We start from the raw sequence: 21,218 nt of genomic DNA, 5'->3' as shown, positions 1-21,218 counted from the left end.
GTCATTTTCTGTGGTTAAATGTCTCACTCATGTGTCAGTTCATTCCTGCAACCTTCAATACCTACTGTATGCCAGGTGCCACTTAAGATTCTGGGTCTAAAAAAAAAATTAATATCCCTAATGTCATGAAACAGAAAATACAAGGGGAGTGCAAAGACAGAGAGACTAACAAAAAACAAATAATTAAATGAATGTGATATTTCAGAAGGAGACATTACCATGGAGAAAGGGGCATTGGGCAAGGAGTTCCTGAGTTACTAGCGTGGCACAAAAGACTTCTGGAGAAGATGACAACTGGGAAAACACCTGGAGAAAATTAAGAATTTTGCCTTGTGGAATCTGGAGAAGGAGCATGCGAGGCAGAAGAAAGAGCAAATGCAGAGATACTGAGAAGGGAACATGGCTGGCATGTAAGAGGACCACCAAAGGCCTCTGTGGCTGGAGCAGACATCCACAAGAGAAAAGGAGGGGCTGAGGTCAGGGAGGGGAAAGGATCCGGGCTGTGGAGGTCCTCCTGGACAGTTATTCTGAATGAGAAGGAATCTCAGTGCAGAGCTTTGAGAGTAGGCATGTCCTGATATAGCATGATGTAATATAATATTTAGCAGGAGGACTGCAGATGCTATATGGAGGTGAGGTTGAGTATGTATGGGGAGTGCAAGGGCAAACACTGAGAGACAGATTACAGGACCACGGACAGCAACTGCTAGGGAATGGCAATGGTGGTGTTGACCAGGGTGTCAACAGTAGAGGTGTTGAGAAGTGGTCAGATTCTGGGCATATTAGAAAGGAAAGGAAAAGGATTTGCTGACAGATTAGAGGTGAACATGGAGCGTGACCTCAAGATACTTGGCTGCAGCCACTGGCAGGATGAGATGGTGAAAATCATAGGAAAAGGAAAAGGTAGGAGTCCATGTGTGGGGTGTGTTAAGTTTGGGAGCTGTATTAAGCATCATTGGAGATGTCATGTAGGTGGTAAGATCTATGAGCCTGGATGAAAAATTTCTGTATGAAGCAAATTTAGAATTACTTATTTACCAAATGAATCAGGATTACATATTAATAATTTTTGTGGAAACCTGAGACCTGGAACTTCAGATAGTGATATTTTTATCACTTTCTTTATGTATATGGAGGAATGTGGAAATGACTCTAAGGCCATGTCCTCCAAATGGAATCTTACAGCTCACATCCCATGAATTCAACTTTAATTATTAAGCCAGTGTTGAATATGTGTGTGTGTGTGTGTGTGTTTTAAACCATTTAATAGGATACAACTTATCTTTTTATTGTCTGATCCTATTCTGAATTGTTTTTTACATCCATCCCTTCTGACAGGGCCACCATTCTCATGGATATGTAAATGGATTTGATGGGGTTCCATCTCATGATCTTTCTGGAATTAAGGTTCCACTTCTAAAAATAGTCCAGCAAAAATCACCCCCCATCACTTTCCTTTTTTTTTTTTCTTCTTCTTTGGTTTTGATTTTGTCTGTTACCTCTGCCTTCTTCATGCTTCTGTTTAAAGATGCAGATATTGGGAGAGGCACAATACTTTAAGATCAATCACACTTTATTTTTTCATGATCCTAGAGAGCTAAGGTGAGAAAATCTTAGTGTTTTTCAAAAGTTAACAAAAGTATTCCATATGAATAAGCAGAGGGTTCAAAGACCAACTCTGCATGCTTAATCTAATCTTGTGGTTGTTGGCTATATTCAAAGGAGAACAAACTTTTTCAGGATGTGTGTAACATTGTAGGAACAAGTATCCTTTCTCTGAGCTTAGTCACTCAGTTACCCAGTCATCTCCACTGTGATCCACATTCCCGAAAAGAAAAAAATGCTTTCTGAAGAGCTCAAGTAGTATTATGTAAACCCATTTGTGAAACTTGTGCCTTTTACTTAAAATACACTGCACCTCCACACCCTCCATGAAGTCATCTTCCCAAAAGTTTAATAAGTGTTTGATGATTAGAAGAGGGAGAGTAACCGTTGCAGGAAGGGCTGCTGGGAGCTAGTGGTGAAATAAGAGCAAAGGCAGAAAGAGAAAAACCTGACCACAAGATTCCCATCTAGAATCACAAACAGACAGCGTGAACTCAAGACAGTTGAAATTCATTAAGAAGGGTGAACTGGCATTTAGGATTATTTGCATAAGAAAGCAGAAACAGGTGCAACCAATGTGCATGGTAAAAGCAAATCTAGTAAAAACTGGCTGAATGGCAAGTTTTAGTCCTGAAATGAACACATTTTCAACCATTTGGAAACTATTTTCTGAGGATTCCAAATAAGTGAAGTTTTGTTGTAGACTAATGCATTATTATTTCTATCAGAATGCGTCAAATCCATTTTCTTTAAGTGGAAATAGGTCCAGGAAAGTTAGGTGATTTTTCCAATAACACACAGCATGTTGATATCAGAACCTCAGTTATAACTAAGTAAAACAAAAATGTTAAAGATGGAGTTTTATTCAGTCAATTTTTGAGTTAGCATCTAACTTTCTATTTTTTTTATGCTGTGATTTAAAAAAAACTGAAAATGAGACTTTCCATTTTTGAAATTACTTCATAAAATGTTTTATTTTCATATATTCATGATTATCTAGATGAAGCTTTATCTTTCAGGGACCACATGACCTTAAGCCAATTTTGGACTTGGCTATTTTTGCCACAACTTTAGTGTTCACTAATTAGCCAGATTGCTTCCTTTTTTTTTTAAGGCCTAATTTTAAAAAGCATTCAGTATGCAGCTTGGTGTATTTCCCCATTAAGTGAGTCTGTCTTATAGGTTGACTTTACTATGTTTGTTCCAATATATCTCTTTTCTCAAGTGAAGAGCTTCAAAACTTTTTCTTTTTAAGAGATTAAAAAAGAAAAGTTTATATATCATTTACATTCCACTCTTTTTTATTTTTAGTATCAACTTTTCTTACCTATAGATAAATTTAGGTGTACAAAAGTAAGAAACAAACAAACAAACAAACAAAAACTAGTAGTATACAGAATTCTCGTGTTTAATTTCTGCACTAGGTTTTTTTGTATGTTTAATTATCTTATTTTCCAGTGAACTATATAATTACTATAAATCTAACATTTCCCAAACATTTTGTTTCACTTTATTTTGGGATTTGGGGAGGAATCTTTCAAGAACACATTCCTGTTCAATCTTAAAATAACCTAATATAATAGACATCATTAGGACAATCAGAAAGTTCAAGCACCACACATTAAGTGGCAGTACTAAAGACTAAACATATTTCTCACTTCTTCCTCCAGAATGTTCCAGGATTCTGTATGTGTACTGGTGGTCATATCTGTCTCAAGTCTTTTCAGAATACTATAATTGTGATCAAGATCAATGCAGAAAGCATTCTTGTTTCTAGTGGATATTATCTACTAAAACTCAATTGCCATTTTTGTGTTGTTGTTGTTGTTTTGGGGGAGAGAAATATAGGTTTTTATTTATTTTTGATAGAAGTACTGGGGATTGAACCCAGGACCTCATGCATGCTAGTAATGCACTCTGCCACTGAGCTACACCCCCCCGACACAAAAATAAAAGCCAGTTACTTGAGAAAACATTTATTTTTCTCATTTTGAACATTTGTGATGTAGGCAAGCATTCCGGAAATGTATCAGGCAGTTCTGGATATTCTTAATCAAATAAACTGCACGTTCTGTAACCTTTTCACGATACTTCAAGATAAGCATCATGAGCAGTAATTAACCAATGATTGTCTCTAGCCCGTTTCTCATCTCCATCTCCTGTCATTTAAGCTCTCGGTAGATCAGCTGACGCTCCATTCCGTGCTCTGAGTAAGGTTTGATGGTCTCACCAAAACTTACGCAGGTTCTGAGCTTTCATTTCCTCCTGCTGCTGAATTGGTATTCCATGGTCTTCTCTGCATGGTACACGTCCTCATTATTCCTACCACAGGTTACAAAAAGATGCCCAGAGTTGGGTTTGAGCTGAGTCTGAGTGCGAGAACTGAGGAAGGCTAGATTCTCAGCGTAGTAAAATCTGTGCTTTTGCATCAGCCTATGGGAGGCAGAGGGATAAAGGTATCGGGGTCATTCCCACCACGTTAACACTTCCTGCAGCGGAGGGAAATGATTTTATTCTCTGCCTTGCTTGTGTTAGCATGTAGTAGCACTGATGGGCTGCAGCATTTTCCAGTTTAACCAAGAAAACCTTAAATTTGCCAGCTTATTTTCCCCCATTTTCTTTCCATATCTAAGGAGTCTTTTGTGTGCTATACTAATTCCCAGATTCTGTCATGTAAAATTTGGTTTGGGGAGACGGGCAAGGCCAGGTGTTCTGTTTTAACTGTGTTACTTGTGCATCCATGTGTCTTGTCTTTCTTTCCTATGAGTGCAGAGTCCCATCTGTTTCGTTCATTTTTCTGTTCCCTTGCCTAGACTGGTGCCCAGCATATAGAAAGCATATGATAGTGGAAAAATAGTTTTCAGCTCTATATTTTTATAAGCAGTTACATTTATGTTGTTTCCTAATCATGAGCATGGAGAAAATTGATTTGCCCAGAGCAGGAAAACAGGATGGCAAGAGGATCTGTTATTTCCTTTGTGTCCCTTACATTTCAGGCACTGTGTTAGACATATTACAGTTATCTAGATGTGTAATTTATTCTCATAACTTCCTAATAAAATAATCACATTTAGAAGTAAGAAAGCATTTGCTTAGCTGTGTTAAGTATCCAAAGTCTCATAGATTGTAAATGGCAGAGTAGAGTAAGAATAAAAATCATTTTTCCTGATTTGTAAAGGTTTTTTAATGCTGATTTTCTAATTTGATCAACATGACAGCCCTGCAAAAGCATATATCCATTTGATGACGAAGAAATAGACCAGGAGAGGAGAAATAACTTCTCCAGAGCCACACAGCTGCCATGTACTCAAACACTGATTCCTGCTACAGACAGACCTTTAATGGTCGGTTGGAGCCCTGAGCTTCAGATTGTGGCAAACCATCAGCATTAGCACTACATGGTAGCCTGTTGGAAATACCACACCTGAGGCCCTACTCCAGGACGACTAGGAATTGTCCCGGTATTTTGTCTCTCAACCAAATGAGGTGTCTGGATGGTGTGTATCCAATGAAGACAAGTAACCCAGATCATATATGACAAGAATTCCAACTTCACACACCTGCCTGAAACCTGTACACTAAAATCATTTGTGCTGATTTTTTAGAATTTTACTAGTCTAAACTTCAGAAGCCCAAAGAAGAGGCTCAACACATTAGAATTTAAGGCCTGAAAAATCTTAGCATATGGTTTCAGGACAAGACACAGTTTATCACAGGAGTTAGAGTTTCCCTTTGTTTCTTCTCCATCTAAAGTGAGATAAAAGGCTGATGGAAGAGGCTCTTGGCACTCTGTTAATAGATTCTAATTAAAGTCTTGTTTTGGACAAAAGAAAACAGCTGAAGAAGGCAAAACACAATAGAATCTCGCAGATGGGCTCCTGGAACAAGCAAGGTGGTATGGAGAGGGCTTTGGTGATTAAAACACACTATGAAACTTTTAGCAGCTGAGGCTGTTCTGTTCCTCATGTAGACACAGTATGAAAGTAATTATTCATATGTAAATTGTGTGATTTTTTTCTCTCTCCTTAAAAAAGTGGACTTACTCACTGTAAACATAAATTCTAACAAATAAACCCAATTACACATTATTCTGTAGATTTTTTAAAAATTTTCTTCTTTCTCTCTTTTTTTTGGTTTTCTGTTTTTAATGGCACTCTCCTTTTAGATGTGACTTTGCAAATAAAAAAGCATGCAACATCTGGAACTGCTTAGAATCAATTTCTTTTCTCCTTTATGTTTTCTGTTCTATAACTAAAAATGGACTTTCCAATTTGCATCATGCTTTTTTCCTCTCTTTCCTTTATAAAATAAATAAATAAATGCCATCTGGTCTAACAGCTCAGTTGCCAATTACCAGCCTGAGGCAATCCAAAACTGCCAGATAGTCAACACAGAAAATATGGTTTCAAGAAGAAATGCTAACAGAGCCCTTGCTGTAGTGTGGCTTGGCACCCTGCCAAATTACCACCCCATGCAAACACTGTCTTATTTCCTAGGGACTTGCAAGATATCCTTGCAATCTGCTTATGGTATATCAGCACCTTGACTTATCTTAATGAAGACGTCTTTAAAACTCAACTGTTTTATAGTTAGTGAAACATATTGACATCTCAGAAAATCAGATCAGCACTCTTCCAATGAAGCTGTGAAGTTTGCAAGTGACTACATTTTCAGCTTGTTTATTTTCCTGGGATCACAGTGCCTTTTTGGCCATGGCCAGTGAGGAACAGCAGCTCCTTCCTGTTGTATCCGGAACTAAGGCCACTGGGTCCACAGATAGTAGTTATTCACTTATAACCAGTCTCATCAAGAAATAATCACTTAGTCTAGCTGACCTGGTACCAGTTTGGCTACAATGGAAGGTTTAGAGTCACCTCATTCCTCTTTATCTGTTATTTCTGAAGCCCAATAAGTTCTAAAACTTCTACTCCCAATATTGGCCCCACTCCCATCCATCTTCACTACCATCTAGATTCAAGCTATTAAAACCCCTTCCCTGGTTCCCTTTCAATACCTACTACATGGTCTTGTTAAAGCCTGTTCTCTCTCCATAGTCAGTGTGGTCTTCTGAAAATATAAATCATCAACTTAAAATGAGGCAATGACTTTCCACCGTACTTAAGGATAAAATCCAGAATCCTTAAATTGGCTATAAGATCTCTATGAGCTGACTTTGCCTCTTAGACCATCTTGATCCTTTCACTATTTCTGTCCACAGACTCGTCTGTTGGATCCAAAAGAACAAGCACCATGTCTACTTTGTTCAACACTCTCGACTCAGCACCTAACAGAGCGTGGCATATCATGGTCACTCAACATGTATTATTTTAATTAATTCAGATTGAATTGAATTGCTTCTAACTATCTTCACAATCCAGACAAAGATTCTGAGAATTCTTAGCTAAAATTACCTTATCTATAAGATGAGACAACTAATTACTTCTGAGTTTTGTTGAGAGGATTAAAGGAGAATACGCTTGTACAGCTCAGTTGGCTTCACACACACAAAAATTTTGTTGAATAAACTAATATTAGGCAAATATTTTAATGTTGGCTCTTCTATCTCCTACCCTTAGGACCTTAGGCAAATCCCCCTATATATTTCAAGCCTCATTTCCTGATGTATGGAATGGGATAATAATATCTTCTGAAGATACTTGCTTGGAAGGATTAGATGTGAATAATACTAGTAGAGAACAGAGACTAGTACACAGTAACTGTTCAGTAAATAGAATAACCATTATTATACTGTTACTGATTTATGACCAGAAAAATAAGTAAAAAGTCATTCTTTATTCCACTAGTTTCAGAGAAGTTCACCCTTATAAGATATTTCAGTGCCCTTTATTGTGTCTCCTACACTGATTCCATTATCTGTACACAACTACAAGTGAAAAGCCTGGACTGGTATGGTGGAGACAGCTTCTTCAGGAGCCTAAAATTGTGTTTCTCCAAGAAATCTCTGTTTTGTTGTTCCACACACATTCCCGTCATTTTCTGTTTCTCTATATCCCACCTCTCATCCACCACTGTGTCCTTTACCCAACACACACCATTTTTGTACCTTGGCTTCCAATCTGAATCTATACCTTTAATCTGTGATCTATTTCGAGTATATCATCTCAGTTTTATCTTCCCTCTACGATGTTGCTTCAAGTTCTGTCTTCTAACTGCATTGAAGTATCTCATATTTCCCAGTCTACATTAGGTGCCCTGTATGTGCTCGCTCTATCTTCCCTCTACCCTAGCAAGTATTACTCCACACATGTATGCTGTTTTCCTTTTGAGGATAAGGAGACCGTCTACCTTATCCATCTAGCCTAGTGCCTGCTGTATGATTCCTAATAAACATGTGTTAAAATAAAACTACAATTTTGAGATATCCTAACTTAATGTCCTGAAATACATATGTGTAATATTCCTGTCCTGTCTGAGCCAGTCCTTTCACACCTGATAAGAAATATATTTCAACACTGGGGAAAAACAAAACAAAACAAAATCTACTCTTCTTGCAATTTATAAAAAAAATGAGGTGAGGGAACTTAGGTAACTTCTTAGGGCATCATTTCTTCATCTGAGAAATAGAGATAGAAGTAGCCACCACATAAAATTGTGTGGATTAAAACACTTATGCAATACTTATCAGAGAAGCACCCATCAGTTTTGTTCTTCTCTCTTCTTTTATTAGAATGTAAAGAGAATGTCTTACAACAAGTTGCAAAATATGCCAAAAACATTTTAAGTGTACCCATTGATATCCACATGCCCATTTTATTATGGAATGAGATTGAAGTTCCCGTTGTCCTTGAAATGCTGCAAACCTTCCGTGTTACACTGTACATCCAGGTAGAGATGAAGGATGGGAGGATGTCCTTCCTGCCACTCACAGGGAATTGCTTTGAACCTTCAGCCATAAGACCCAATTATCCTTATTATCTTACTTTGCATAGATAAAAATGTTGTGATTGCTCATGAAATTAAATAGCATCTTTTTCAGTCTGTTGACATTGATTGGCTTGATGACTTAAAATAATTTAAAGGACAAAATAGGAATATGAGAGAGCTGAAATAAATTCCAGGCAGTGGTTTTCATAGCCAGGGGTTGTACTTTCACATTCCAGGTGTTGAGATGGGCATTTTTGTGGACAATGAAACAGCAGAATGACAATTATAGTTGGAGAACTTGTATTGTTTGTTAAATTATTTGGTCATCATAAATACTACTTTTCTTCATTTCACAACTAACCCAAAATTCAATTATTTGTTTCTTCAGGCAGTGATGTTGCTATCCATTATTTACTGGGACATCACTGACTTCATGAATACAGTGCCTTCCTCTGAGGCAACTACACAAAGCACAGAATTATCTCGTTCATTAAGATATAACAGGAGAGAACAGCTGTTAAAATTGTGGAAATTTGAATGAAAAAAATAGCTAATGCATTATGTGTCACCATGGTTTTCATGTGCAGGTTGCAACTTCAATTAACAAGCTGTTACGACTTGAATGCATTTCATGGACCTCCTTTACTGATGAGAAGAATGCAACTTTAGCAACTCGTTTATTCAAAACGTTTTCATAGACCTACTGTGTTCCAAGCATTGTTCTAGTGACTTAAAGTACAGAGATGAGTAAGTCATTTTCTTAAAAAAAAATCATGAAGTTTATTTAGGACTAACATGCACATTGATAATAGTATTATGTGTTAACTTCTGTGGTAGAAGTACTAAGTAAGAACACGGAAATGTCATAGACATACAAGAGGGCCCAGAGATCTTGCAGTGGGGCAATCAAGAAAGGGGAGGTTTTAGAAAGAAAATATTTGGGCTAAATCTAGGCTAATAAGTAGAAATATCAGGGCTACTCATGGGAAAGGGGAGAAAGAAAGCATATTTTAGGTGAAGGGAATAATTACTTGGAAGGCATGTTTATGCTATTTTCAGGGAATTTTAAGTTACTTCTGTGTCAAATGATATTTGTGAAGTAGAGAGTGGTAGAAGATGTTACTTGGTGTAATGCAAACAAAATCATACAAATTCTGAAGGGCTTCCCATATTAAGTTAGGGAGCTGGAATTTTTTTTTCCCCAGAAAGCTATAGGGAATCATTGAAGGATTTTCAGTAGAGATGAGATGGTATTGGATATTTGTTTGAAATTATTAGTTTGACAAATGTGTGGAGGGAGAACTGGGGAGATCCAGGTGAGAGGCAGAGACTGGATGGAGATGGTACTGTAGTAACTCAAGTGAGAAATAATAAGTCTTTGGATACAAAGATACATGCATTGAGGAAATAACTCTTCATGGTTTGAACATTAATCAAATGTGATGATATTTGGCAAGGCTTGGAATTGGACAACTAGATGGATGGTGCTACCATTGTGAAATGTAATAAAAGTGGTAGATTTGGATCACTGAGATGAGGAGATTAAATATTTTATCTGAAGACATGCTTTATGCTATTAATTACAGTTACAGTATGAACATTTTAAAGTAAATCACACTGTATCTTATCTATTCAGGAAATTATTGAGTTCTAAATTACTGTTTTGTTTTTGTTATGTAAAGGAATTAGTGATTTAAAGGGAAATGAGCCATCATGTATTCTACCAGCCTCATTTTGCAGATAAGTAAAGTAAGGTTCAAGGAGAGAAAAATATGTCCAGCTTCCCGGAACTCCTAAGGTTAAGAATCAAGGCTTCCACCAAACTGAATGCTGACCAGATTATCTGCATATCCAGTGTCAGTTAGAGGTCAAGGAAGCCTTCTCCTGATTCTCGATCTCTTTCTTCACTTCTTCCCAACACTCTGAAACCAAAACTGCTCATGCAGCCTTCTCCAGCTGTTTCTTAGGTCTTGAGCTGGAAAAACAAACCAGAGAAACATGCTGTGTGATTTCCCAGCTTAAAGTCTGCCCGTGAACGGAAGGCAAAACTTCTAAGTGTGCCTGACAGCACCACTCGGGGTTTGTCTTTTGCTGTGACCTGCAGTGTTGCCTTTTCAGAAATAACCTTTGCCTCCGGATTTCAGTCACAAGGGATTGTTTGCAGAGTGTTTAAGGGTACTGGCTTTGAGGTTCAAATAGGTGGGAATTCAACTCCCCAGGATGACCTTGGGTGAGTTACTTAACTTCTCTAAGACTCCTTTTCCATAGAACAGGAATAATCAAGGGACACACCTCTGGGGAAGTTCAGTTGAGATAGTCTGTGCAAAATGGAGTGGACTAGGGGACATGTAAATTCCCCATCCTCTCACACAGACAATTGCTTAATATTAATTAATAACTTTCCATAAGATTCTGTTGTTGCTACTGAACCCTTAAATTTGAGTTAATCCCTCTGTGTGTCCTGCATTGCCCTCAACACACCTGTGATGTTGTGATTTATAATAAGAAATGTACATTTGGTCTTCGTCCCCATTTCTAGCACAGAACTCTTAAAACCCTGGGCATTTCCCAAGTGAGGAAAGCCATAAAGGTATCTTTTTTATGTTAATTAGGCAACTTTTGGACCACACCTAGGGATGAGGCTTGGCTGCCAGAAGAACTAATCACATGATTAGAGGGATGAACTTTTCAGTACCATCCCCTGACCTCAGAGGAGAGAAGGGCTGAAGGTTGAATCAATCACCAAAGGCCAATGATTTAATCAAATATACTTATACAATGAAGCCTGTATAAAAAGCCATGAAACACTGAGTTTGGGGAGCTTCCGGGTTGGTGAACATATGAAGATTTTGCGGGGGATGAGGAACTCCCAGAGGGCATGGAAGCTCCACCCCTTTCCCCACAAATCTTGCTGTATGCGTCTCTTCCATTCGGCTGTTCCCGCATTGTATCCTTTTATAATAAGCTGATAATCTGGTAAGTAAGTTGTTTCTCTGAACTCTGTGGCCTGCTCTGGCAAATTAATCAAACCCAGAAAGGGGATTGTCGGCACCTCTGGTTTACAGCCACTTGGTCAGAAGCACAGGTGACAGCCTGGGCTTCTGCTTGGTGCCTGAGGTGTGCAGAGGGGTAGTCTTTTAAGATTGAGCCCTCAGTCTGCAAAATCTTATGCTGTCTCCAAGTGGTTGGTGTCAGAATTAACTTGAATTGTAGGACATCCAGCTGGGGCCTGAAAATTGCTTGATGGTATGGGAAAAAAAAACCCTCCCATGTTGAAATTGGGTCCAGGACCCCAGAAGAATACCCCTACCATGGTATCTATAAGACTTCACTGCAGATACTGGTTGTTGGTGGTTATTTGCAGTCATTGGATATTTGTTATAGTATTGAGTAGCTGAACCCCAGCACTAAGATCCTTGATGACCACTTATCCTGTGCTCTAAAAACGACTCCAAAGCCCTGGTTTCTCAGAGTCTTCTGAACCCCTGCACAGTCTTGTCTTTTCCCAGATGTGTCAGAATGGCAAAGCATGGGCTTTGGAACCAGGCCAGTGATCTAGGTTCAAAACCCTGCTCAGCTCATGTAACTAGGGATAGTCCTAGGTTAAAATGCTAAATCACTCAGAGTCTCAGTTTCCTCATAGCTACTATGGACAAAACCATGCTTTCTCATGAAGTTCTGGTGAGCACAAGATGTGAAGCTTCAAGTATCCTCCATATATTTATGTGCATTCATACTGCTCCAAACCCAGGTCAGACCACCACCACTGGTAATCCTGGACCTGGACCAGTGACGTCCTAAATGGCCTCTCTGGCCAGAATGCCTTAAAACTGTTAACCAGGTTACCGTTCTTTAAACCGTCTACTTACTGTCTCTCCATTGCCCTTGGAATAAAAAACACTCACCAAGGGAAGTCTCCCTCTTGCCTCTACGCCAACCTTGTTTCTGAGATTCCCCTCCCACCCCAGCTTGCTCACTGTGTTTGAGACACACAGGCTTTCTCCCTGGTCCTGAAACCTGTCACAGTCACAAGACTTGCCTGAGAGACACACGGGCTTGCCCTGCCCTCCAGCAGGTAGGCAGCCCACCCACTTTGCTCCCACCTGCACTGTTGCCTGTGTGCCTCTGCCCATCACTGCCCGTTACTCTCTGTCCTGTCACCTTGTGTTGTTCTTCGCAGGTAACTTTTAATCTCTGAATGACTGAATCCTCAGTAATGCTTGCCTTACTTACTTGTTACTTACTTATGTATTTACACCATCTATTTCTTTCTCCCTCACATGCATGACAGCTTCATGTGAGAAGGGACTTGGGCCGGCTTCAGGAAAACAGAGCTGTTGAGAACACTGCGACTAGATTCGGACTTTGCAGGGCTGATTTCTGGTTTCAGCTCTTAGTAGTTGTATGGCTCTGGGTAATTTGTTTAACCTATTTCTCTTCTCTAAAAAATCAACCAATTATAAAGAGCCTAATTTAGAACAGTATACCTAGCAGATAGTAAAGTACCTGTAAATGGCATTTTTATAATCATTACTATCACCCCCTCACCTCTCAGAGTGATTGTCTTACAGAAGGTACTCAACACGTAGGTACCAGCATAGTGTTGGGAGCACAATCAGTGTTCAACAGATGGAGTTTGCACAAGTTACTAGCGCTAACAGATAATAACACCATCGTTCAGCAGCAGCAAGAATTCTGTGTGTCAGGATTTTGAAAAGATCTACAGAAACCAAGAACTCTACTATTCTTGCTTTATTTTTCTTATTTTCTCATACAGAAGATATTCAGTGCCTACAAGACATTTTCAAAAAGCTGGAAATAACAGAGGGTAATAAGTCAGAGTCCTTGTCTCAAAGCTCACACTCCAATACAGACACAGGCCTTGAAAACAGTTACCCTGCACTTACACAGATAGTGACAGAGTGCTTTGGAACCTTAAAGGAAGTGATTCCCCATTCTTCCTAAGGGGGGCAGAGTGTTTTCACAGAGTAGGCATCAAGTTAATTGCAGTTGGAATAAAAATTATCAATTCTTCAAGTAAAGAAGACAGGAAGGTGATTCCAGGAGGACAGAAGAGATTGTGATGGTTTAAAAAAAATCACTGTTCAGGGAAGCACGAAGTAATAGGAGGAACTGGGACCACGTACAGGGAGCAGGGAGCAGACTGGGGATTCTTGCTATTGAGGTTGGATCAGTAACTGACAGCCTGGGGACTGAATTTTATAAGACAGTCACTGGGGGAATATCAAAGGCTTTTACAATATGGAAGTCAAATGATCATATTTGAAATAATTTATTAATTTAAATTATTAATTTTACTTAATTCATTATAATTAATTAAACAAGAATAGTGGGGTGTTTTTTTGTTTTTGTTTTTGTTTTTTGGATAAGCAGGAAAAGAGTAGAAGTAAAAATATTACTTTGAAAGCTTTTATGACATCCTTAATTGGAACTGGGCTCAAGTTGCATCAGTGAGGAAGATAAAAGGGAAGCAGATTTTAAGAGTATTTAGGACAAAGAATCAAACAAATTCAGCAGCCCCAAGGATATACTTATTAAGAAAGGGCGAAAACCAAAGATGCTCTATCTATTTGGGAAGGTAAACTCTTTATGCCAGTCTCGCATGTAGGAAATAGAAGATTAGAAATAGGTCAGTGGCACACAAGTCTGAATTTGAAATTGCTGCTTTTGTTTTGAGGCATTGATTTGTACATTTTTTATTTTGATTTATTATTAATTTAGTAACTGATTCCTATGTGAATAGGTTTGTGCAAGGGTTTATATGTAAGGTAACTGTATCAATTTGGTGAGGACAGTGCTGCTTCCCGACTTACCATCCTGAAACAATTATTAATATTGCTTTTTCTTCAGTAAGTATTCTAGTTTGCATCATAATTATAAGATTCCTAAATTATAAAGAAATCCAAATCTAAAGAATTGAGAACTCTCAACCTCAGGAGACATTTATAATCTAGTTAGTGCAGGAGGCAGACATGTTTAAATAATACTTTAAAAATACTGCCAGAATGAAGAAAAACAGGAATAAAAAGTGTCAAGTTCCCAAAGTCAAGAGCCACCCTTAATTTCCATCCCAGCTTCGTGGGCAATGCCACTGTGATGCTGAATCCATAAGTGACACTTTTTACAAGGGATTCTCATTAAACATCATTCTAGGAGGATGACATACAGACTAACATGGTTTACTGGATACACTGGAAATCTTTCCAGGCATAGTGTGATGTAGACATAATTATCTCCACTTAGAGATGAGGAACCCAAGAAGCTGAGAAGTGGAGTGACTTGTCACATGGCTGCAGCACTGGAATTCCTCAAGCCTGACACCAAAGATTGCTTTCTTTCTGAGCCACTAATTTTCTGCTACTTGAGAGGACTACAGCCCCATCTGGAGAGGAGGAGTGGAGAGACACAAGAGGCCAGGCCTCACATGAGAGCCCACATACCATGTCAGTGCGGAAGACAGAGGAGGCTTCTCGTTGCAAAGAGTGATTGTTGTGGAGCAAACATGAGTGAAACCCACTCAAAATCGATTCAGCTAAACTGACATAACATTTCAAAGTGATCCAGGAAGATGTTATAATCAACAGTGTCAGAAGTAGCATTCAAATCAAGCAAAATTAAAATACTCAAACTGTCAGATGCGACTGCATTAATAAACCATTAGAAAGAAAATCGCAGGCAAGGGCTGCCTCTGCAGTGAGAGAAGCAATAAAAAGCTGGATTCAGATTTTGCATAGCGATTATGTCCCTCTCTTAAAGGGGACGTGTTGCTTCCGGCTGTGAAAGTTCTGGTCCAACAGCACACATTTAGTACCTGATCAGATGACCACGCATAGCACACATAGGGAGTGAAGAGCAAAAACCATTCACTCAACAGCTATTTATTGATTTTTGACTCAGATACGCACAACAACAAGTGCTGTGTACACAAAAGTGACTAAAACACAACCCCTGGCCTCCAGATGCTATTAAACTTAGTAAACAATACAAACTTTAATATCAAAGGAGTAAGGATATTTGAGAAAGCCAAGGAAGGATTGGATCTAGTCCTTACGATTCCCTTTGAGAACAAAAGGAAACAACAACCCTGCCAAAATTTAAAAATATGATTCTAGGGACCCTACTCAGTAAGATGACCATGACATCTACCATCTGTCCTGGCGCCTGGGCTGCCACAACAAAATTTCACTAACTGGGGGTGGGGGATAGAAAAAAACAGAAGTGTATTTCTTACAGTCTGGAGGCTGGAAGTCAGAGATCACGTCCCAGCCTGGCCAGGTTCCGGCGAGGGCCCACTTCCTGGTTTGCAGATGCCTTAGGTCTTCACATGGCAGAAAGCAAAAACCGGAAGGGAGGGAGGGCTCTCCTGTCCCTTCCTATAAGGGTGCTAACCCCATTCATAGGGCTCCACGCTCATCACTTCACAAAGGCCCCATGTTCTAACGCCATCATTTAGGGGGTTCAGATTTCAGCATATGACTTTGAGGGATCACAACCATTCACAGTGTCCTCCAAGCTGGACTTTTAAGATAGAATGGAGATATCAGTGATCACAGTGGGCAGCAGACACAAACTGTTACTGTTCCAAATAAGCAGATATGCAGGACCACTTGTGAATTCCATACGAGAGACCGTCGTTCCCTAGGAACCTCGGATGGACTTTCTTCAGTTTGACGGGTAGACAATGCAGGTCTCACATCGCTTACTCAAACTGTCTTTTTCTTTGTCTCAGACCCTACTCTTACACTTAGATAAAGCTGAGTACTTAAAACTACTGTCGTCTCAGGGTAATATTCTTACTTATCCACTTCTTACTGTGATAGGATATAAGCTTTAAGGCTTTGACCCTGATGTAGCCCTCACTTAATCAGTCACTTGCTTTCGCAAGGATTTTGGACCCTCATCCAAAGAGCGCATCGGCAGATTCTTTTGCTGGACACGAGGTGTACTAAGAAATTCACTGTATTTGTTTCATACCATATCCAATCAAGACATTTTACAATCTGGATTCTATCTTCCTAGGCTCCTTCTACATTAATGCCTAGTATAACATCCAGCAGTAATAAAATTATTCTTGTATATTATAGTTATTATGTCATTTCTATTATCAGTGTCACAATGATATGTGAAATGACACAGGAACGGTATGTGAAGTTATGACTTTCCTTTTCTGTTAGAGCTGTCAGGGAGATCTCTGGGTCTGAGGAACTTGGGCTGAAATCTAAAGAAGTTGCTGGTGATGTGAAGGGTAGGTTCTATAAAACATAGGTTAGAATCACATGTGGTCCCGCTTCATTGAAGCCAAGTTAACTGTGGTATGAAACCATGTAACCTACAGCAGCATGGATCATTTTAAGAGTACTGCTCTGAAAGCATCACGGTTGATGTGCCACTAGTTGAACAAAAATTTTAATTCTGTGTCATTCATAAAACTCATTCTCGTTTTGGAGATTAAAAAAATCCTTTCCTGAAATATAAATGTTTAATAGCTCCTTTAAATATTAAATGACTCTCCTCTACGCAACATGTTCCAAAAATGCAAATACTACAATGAGAAGGGCCTGAAAATTTTTGCATATCTTGTGAATCCTGTTTTCCATGAACACTCTCTCGTAATTTAGCTACAAGTTTCCCATAACTCAGAGCTGTTGCAGTGAAATGCCTTATAGTGATGTAATGATCCGCACAACATCCAGATTATTTCAACCCTATTTGTCTGTTCCTTGAAACATGGGGCTTCTCATCTGGATGTGTTCCCTGGGGTGGTTTTAAATACAGCCCTAAAATCCTTGGATGATCAGTACCTGAGAAGCTTCATCTGTCCCAGACTTGGTTTGTAGGATGAGCTCACACCTTGAACTTAAGCCTGAGGCTATTAGGATATGGGACTAGGAGGTTCTTGGTAGGGAGACGGTTTATTTTGCATTTGGAAGGACCGTAAATAATGTGTGGCCAGAGGAATGACTGTGGGAGTTCTAAAACATGACCTCAGAGTTCTCTGATGATCACCTCTAAACGAATGGGTTATGATTCCCTTCCATTTGAATCTGGGCTCTGTGACTGATTTACTGACAGAATACAGTAGAAGTTGTGTTCTTCCATTTTGGGGGCCCAGGCCTTTGTGAATGCTGTTCTGTAAGAACCCAAACTCTATGTTGTGAGGAAGCTCAAACCAGATGACTTAAAGGACCACGTAGAGAGGCTGAAAATGAGGGTTCCAGCCATGAGCTAACAGCCAGAATCAATCACCAGGCATGTGAGTGAGGACACCTTTAGATGACTCATCCTCTAGCTTTTGAGTCTTCCCAGATGAAATACTAGATACTGTGGGGCAGGTATAAGCCATACATGTATCTTCTCTGAGTTCCTGACCCAGAGAAAGCATGAGAGATAAAAAGTATGGAGGACACCTACTTGAACATATGTTAAGCCTGATCCTTCGATGTGTTTTGATTTTAAACATGTCCTTTGTTTAAACCATTGATATGAACTGTGCCTTTAAGGCAATGTACATTTCTTTTCCTTCTTTCCTTCTTCTCTGTCTTCCTTCCTTCCTTCTTTTCTCTTCTCTCCCTCTCTCTCTTTCTTTACTTCTCTTTCTTGCCTGCCTGCTTGCTTATTTTCTTCCTTTCTTCCTTCCTTCCTTTCTTTCTTTCTTTTCTTCTTTCTTTCTTTTCTTTCTTTCTTTCTCTTTCTCTTTCTTCCATTTGTTCTTTTGTTTCTTTTTTCGTTTCTTTAGGATTCACCTCAGTTAGAAACATCTTCATGTGCATTTTTAATTAGACTTTTTATTTTGAGATAATTTCAAATTCACGTTTACCTGTAAGAAGCAATGCAGAGTGAATGCATGCACCCTTCACCCAGTGGTAACATTTTGCAAAACTATAGTACGTGTTGGACAGCGAGGATACTGAATAACATCCCCCAAAGTGAGAAGGAACTTTGAGACTGAAAAATGAAGCAGGCAACCTCATAAGGTGCAATAGTGCAGTTTCCTGTGGGTCCTTACAGGCAGGATCAGGTGCAATATGATTGGAGGCCTTCTCAGCTGCACTCACCACCGCAGAAGTGGGTACGAGGGGACTTAAAGGGGCCAAAGCTAAAGACAGAACCTGACTTCTAAGGGAGGAGCAGCTCCACACCAACAGAAACTGTTTTTTCCCTTCCCCTTGGGGGTCTCATGACTGTTACTCCTGGAGGACCATTAACCATCTGCATTAGCAAATTATATTCTTCCAGTTTTCAAATCAGATGAAGGCAAGGGTAAAAGTTGCTAGGAACTTACCTGGCTTGGGCGCATTCTTTGTCAGTTAGGCTAAAACTCAGTCAATCACACAGAAAGGGAAGAGGGTAGGACTGCAGGCCAGAGAAGGAGCTGACAAAAAGGAGTCAATATGGTTCAGCCACATGGTGCAATATCACAGCGAGGTTACTGACATCCATACAGTCAAGGTACATAGCATTTCCATCATGTCCATCACCACAGTGATTCCTCATGATGCCCTGTTTTAGCCATATCTACTTCCCTCCATCCCCACCTGCTCCTTAACCTCTGGCAACCATTCATCTATTTTTCCATTTGTATAGTTTTTTTCATTTGAATAATGTTCTATACATAGAATCATAAAGTATAGAACCTTTTAAGATTGACTTTTTTCATTCAGCATCCTTCTGTGCAGCTTCAGCAGAGTGTTGCATTGATTAATGCTTTATTCCCTTTCATTGCTCAATAGCACTCCATGGTATGGATGTACTACAGTTTAACTGTATAAGGACTTCTGGGTTCTGCCCAGTTTGAGTCTGTTAGAAATTAGCTTACTAAAAGCAGTTGTGTACAAAGTTTAGCATGAATATAAGTTTTTAAGGAAACTGCCGAAATGTTTTTTGGAGAGGCTGTACTTAGCTGCATTCCCACCAACCGTGTATCAGTGATCCAATTTTTCCACATTTTTTGTGAATGTGAAAGCATCTGTTATGGTCACTAATTTTATTTTAGCCTTTCTAACAGGTGTGTTGTGCTATCTGATTGTGATTTTACTTTGCATTTCCCTAACGGCAAATGGTATTGAAAGTCTTTTCATGTTCTTATTTATCCTCTGTATATCCACTTTGGTGAAATTCTGTTTATGTTTTGTGCTTATTGTCTACTTGGATTAATGGATTTTTTTCATTTATCCCTTTTTAAAAAAAACAGATTTAAGAATTTTCTCTGTGTTCTAGATAATAGTCTTCTTCAAATATGTGATTTGCAAATATTTCCTCCCACTCTGTAGCTCATCTTCCTCTGCTCTTCACAGGGTCTTTCATAAAGCAAACATTTCTAATGTTGATGAAGTCCAATTCATCTATTTCTGTCAGCAATTTGTTATATTGGTATTATTTTTCATAAATGTTTGGTACAATTCTCCAGCAATATTTTCTAGGTCTGAAAGTTTCTTTCTAGGGGAAAACACATGCCTCTTAAAAATGTGTTAAAAGGGACAGTGGAATCAGAAACAGGGAGGCCTTTCTTGCTGGACTACTCAGTAGGAAACACATGGGAAGATATCAAATTTTATATCAAATTGAAGAAAAGAGGGGAAGGAGGTAAAAGAAAATGGGGGAGAAGTAGAAATAATGGCTCAAAGTTAATGAGTAAAAATGATTTTGTTAATACTTCAAGTATTATACAAACTCTATGACTCCCTTTGGGGCTCCCAAGATAGGAACCATGGTATATGTAGTAGTAGAGTGACCGAATTGCCCTGATTCAGCTGGGGCTGTTCCAGGGTTAGCACTAAAGTCTCATGTCCTGGGAAACTGCAGTCCTCTGCAAACCAGGGCATTTAGTCAGCCTACATAGTAAAGGGAGACTGAAGGTTAGAGGGGATGCTTGGATCCCATCACCAGTTCTGGTCCAGGACGTCCATGATATTTGTCAAGTCACCTTAATTCTCTGTCAGTTCCCTTATCTATCAGATGTAGATCACTTTACCCAGTTCAGGTGTTATAAAGTTAAATGCAAGATCATCTTTGTGAGAAAGCTTTCATCCAGTGGGTCCATGCTTTTGTGTTTCAAGGCTGAAAAGAAAGGTTGCAGGATCATAATCAGGATGTGATGGCTCATCCGGGGGGAGGGGAAGAGACCCTCACTGAGGAGTCCCTTTGAGGGAGAGAGGTGAGGTAATGGAGGTGAGGGCAGATGAGAGGTTTAGGAACCAGAGAGACCTGTGCCCCGCTTGCCTGCTGCTCGTCCCTTGTGGGATGACTCCCAGATTCAGTGAAGACTTGACAAAGACCGGAGGCCTCTGAGAGCTGTGCTGAGAGTCTCTGCACCAGCACTCTGATAGCTTGATCACCGTGCACTGCGATGGATGAAGCCAAGGCAAGGAAGGGGCCCACAGTAACCCAAGACCACCCCCGCTTTCATATTTTAGCATTGTGGCCTTAGCTCCCAGGAAGATGGGCAGTCCCCGTAATACAACAGATTGAAGCCTGTCTAGGCCACTGGCTAGGTCAGTGGAGGCTCAGATTTGATTTGATTCAAAACAAATAGAGTAAGTTTCCATTAATCTAAATATTATAAGACAGATTTTTGTCATCTACTCAAAGGAAAATAAGACATTTTTCTGGACCACAAATATTCTCAGAACAGTTTAGGAGAAAGACACATATATAGTCAATTACCACATAAGAAGGTGAAGTAAGACTTGTCAGCAGGTAGAGGAGAT

At 39.4% G+C, this 21,218-nt stretch overlaps 1 long non-coding RNA gene across 1 annotated transcript in view; it reads left to right on the top strand.

Moving 5' to 3' along the window:
• LOC140689325 (uncharacterized) overlaps window positions 1-21,218 on the top strand; it is a 127,408-nt gene that overhangs the window by 65,413 nt on the left and 40,777 nt on the right. The gene's annotated exons all lie outside the window — the stretch shown is intronic.

This window comes from Vicugna pacos, chromosome 25, assembly GCF_048564905.1.
Source record: "Vicugna pacos chromosome 25, VicPac4, whole genome shotgun sequence".
Lineage (NCBI taxonomy): Eukaryota > Metazoa > Chordata > Mammalia > Artiodactyla > Camelidae > Vicugna > Vicugna pacos.
Note: the sequence above shows the minus strand (reverse complement) of the source record. Positions and strands in the feature narration are given on the sequence as shown.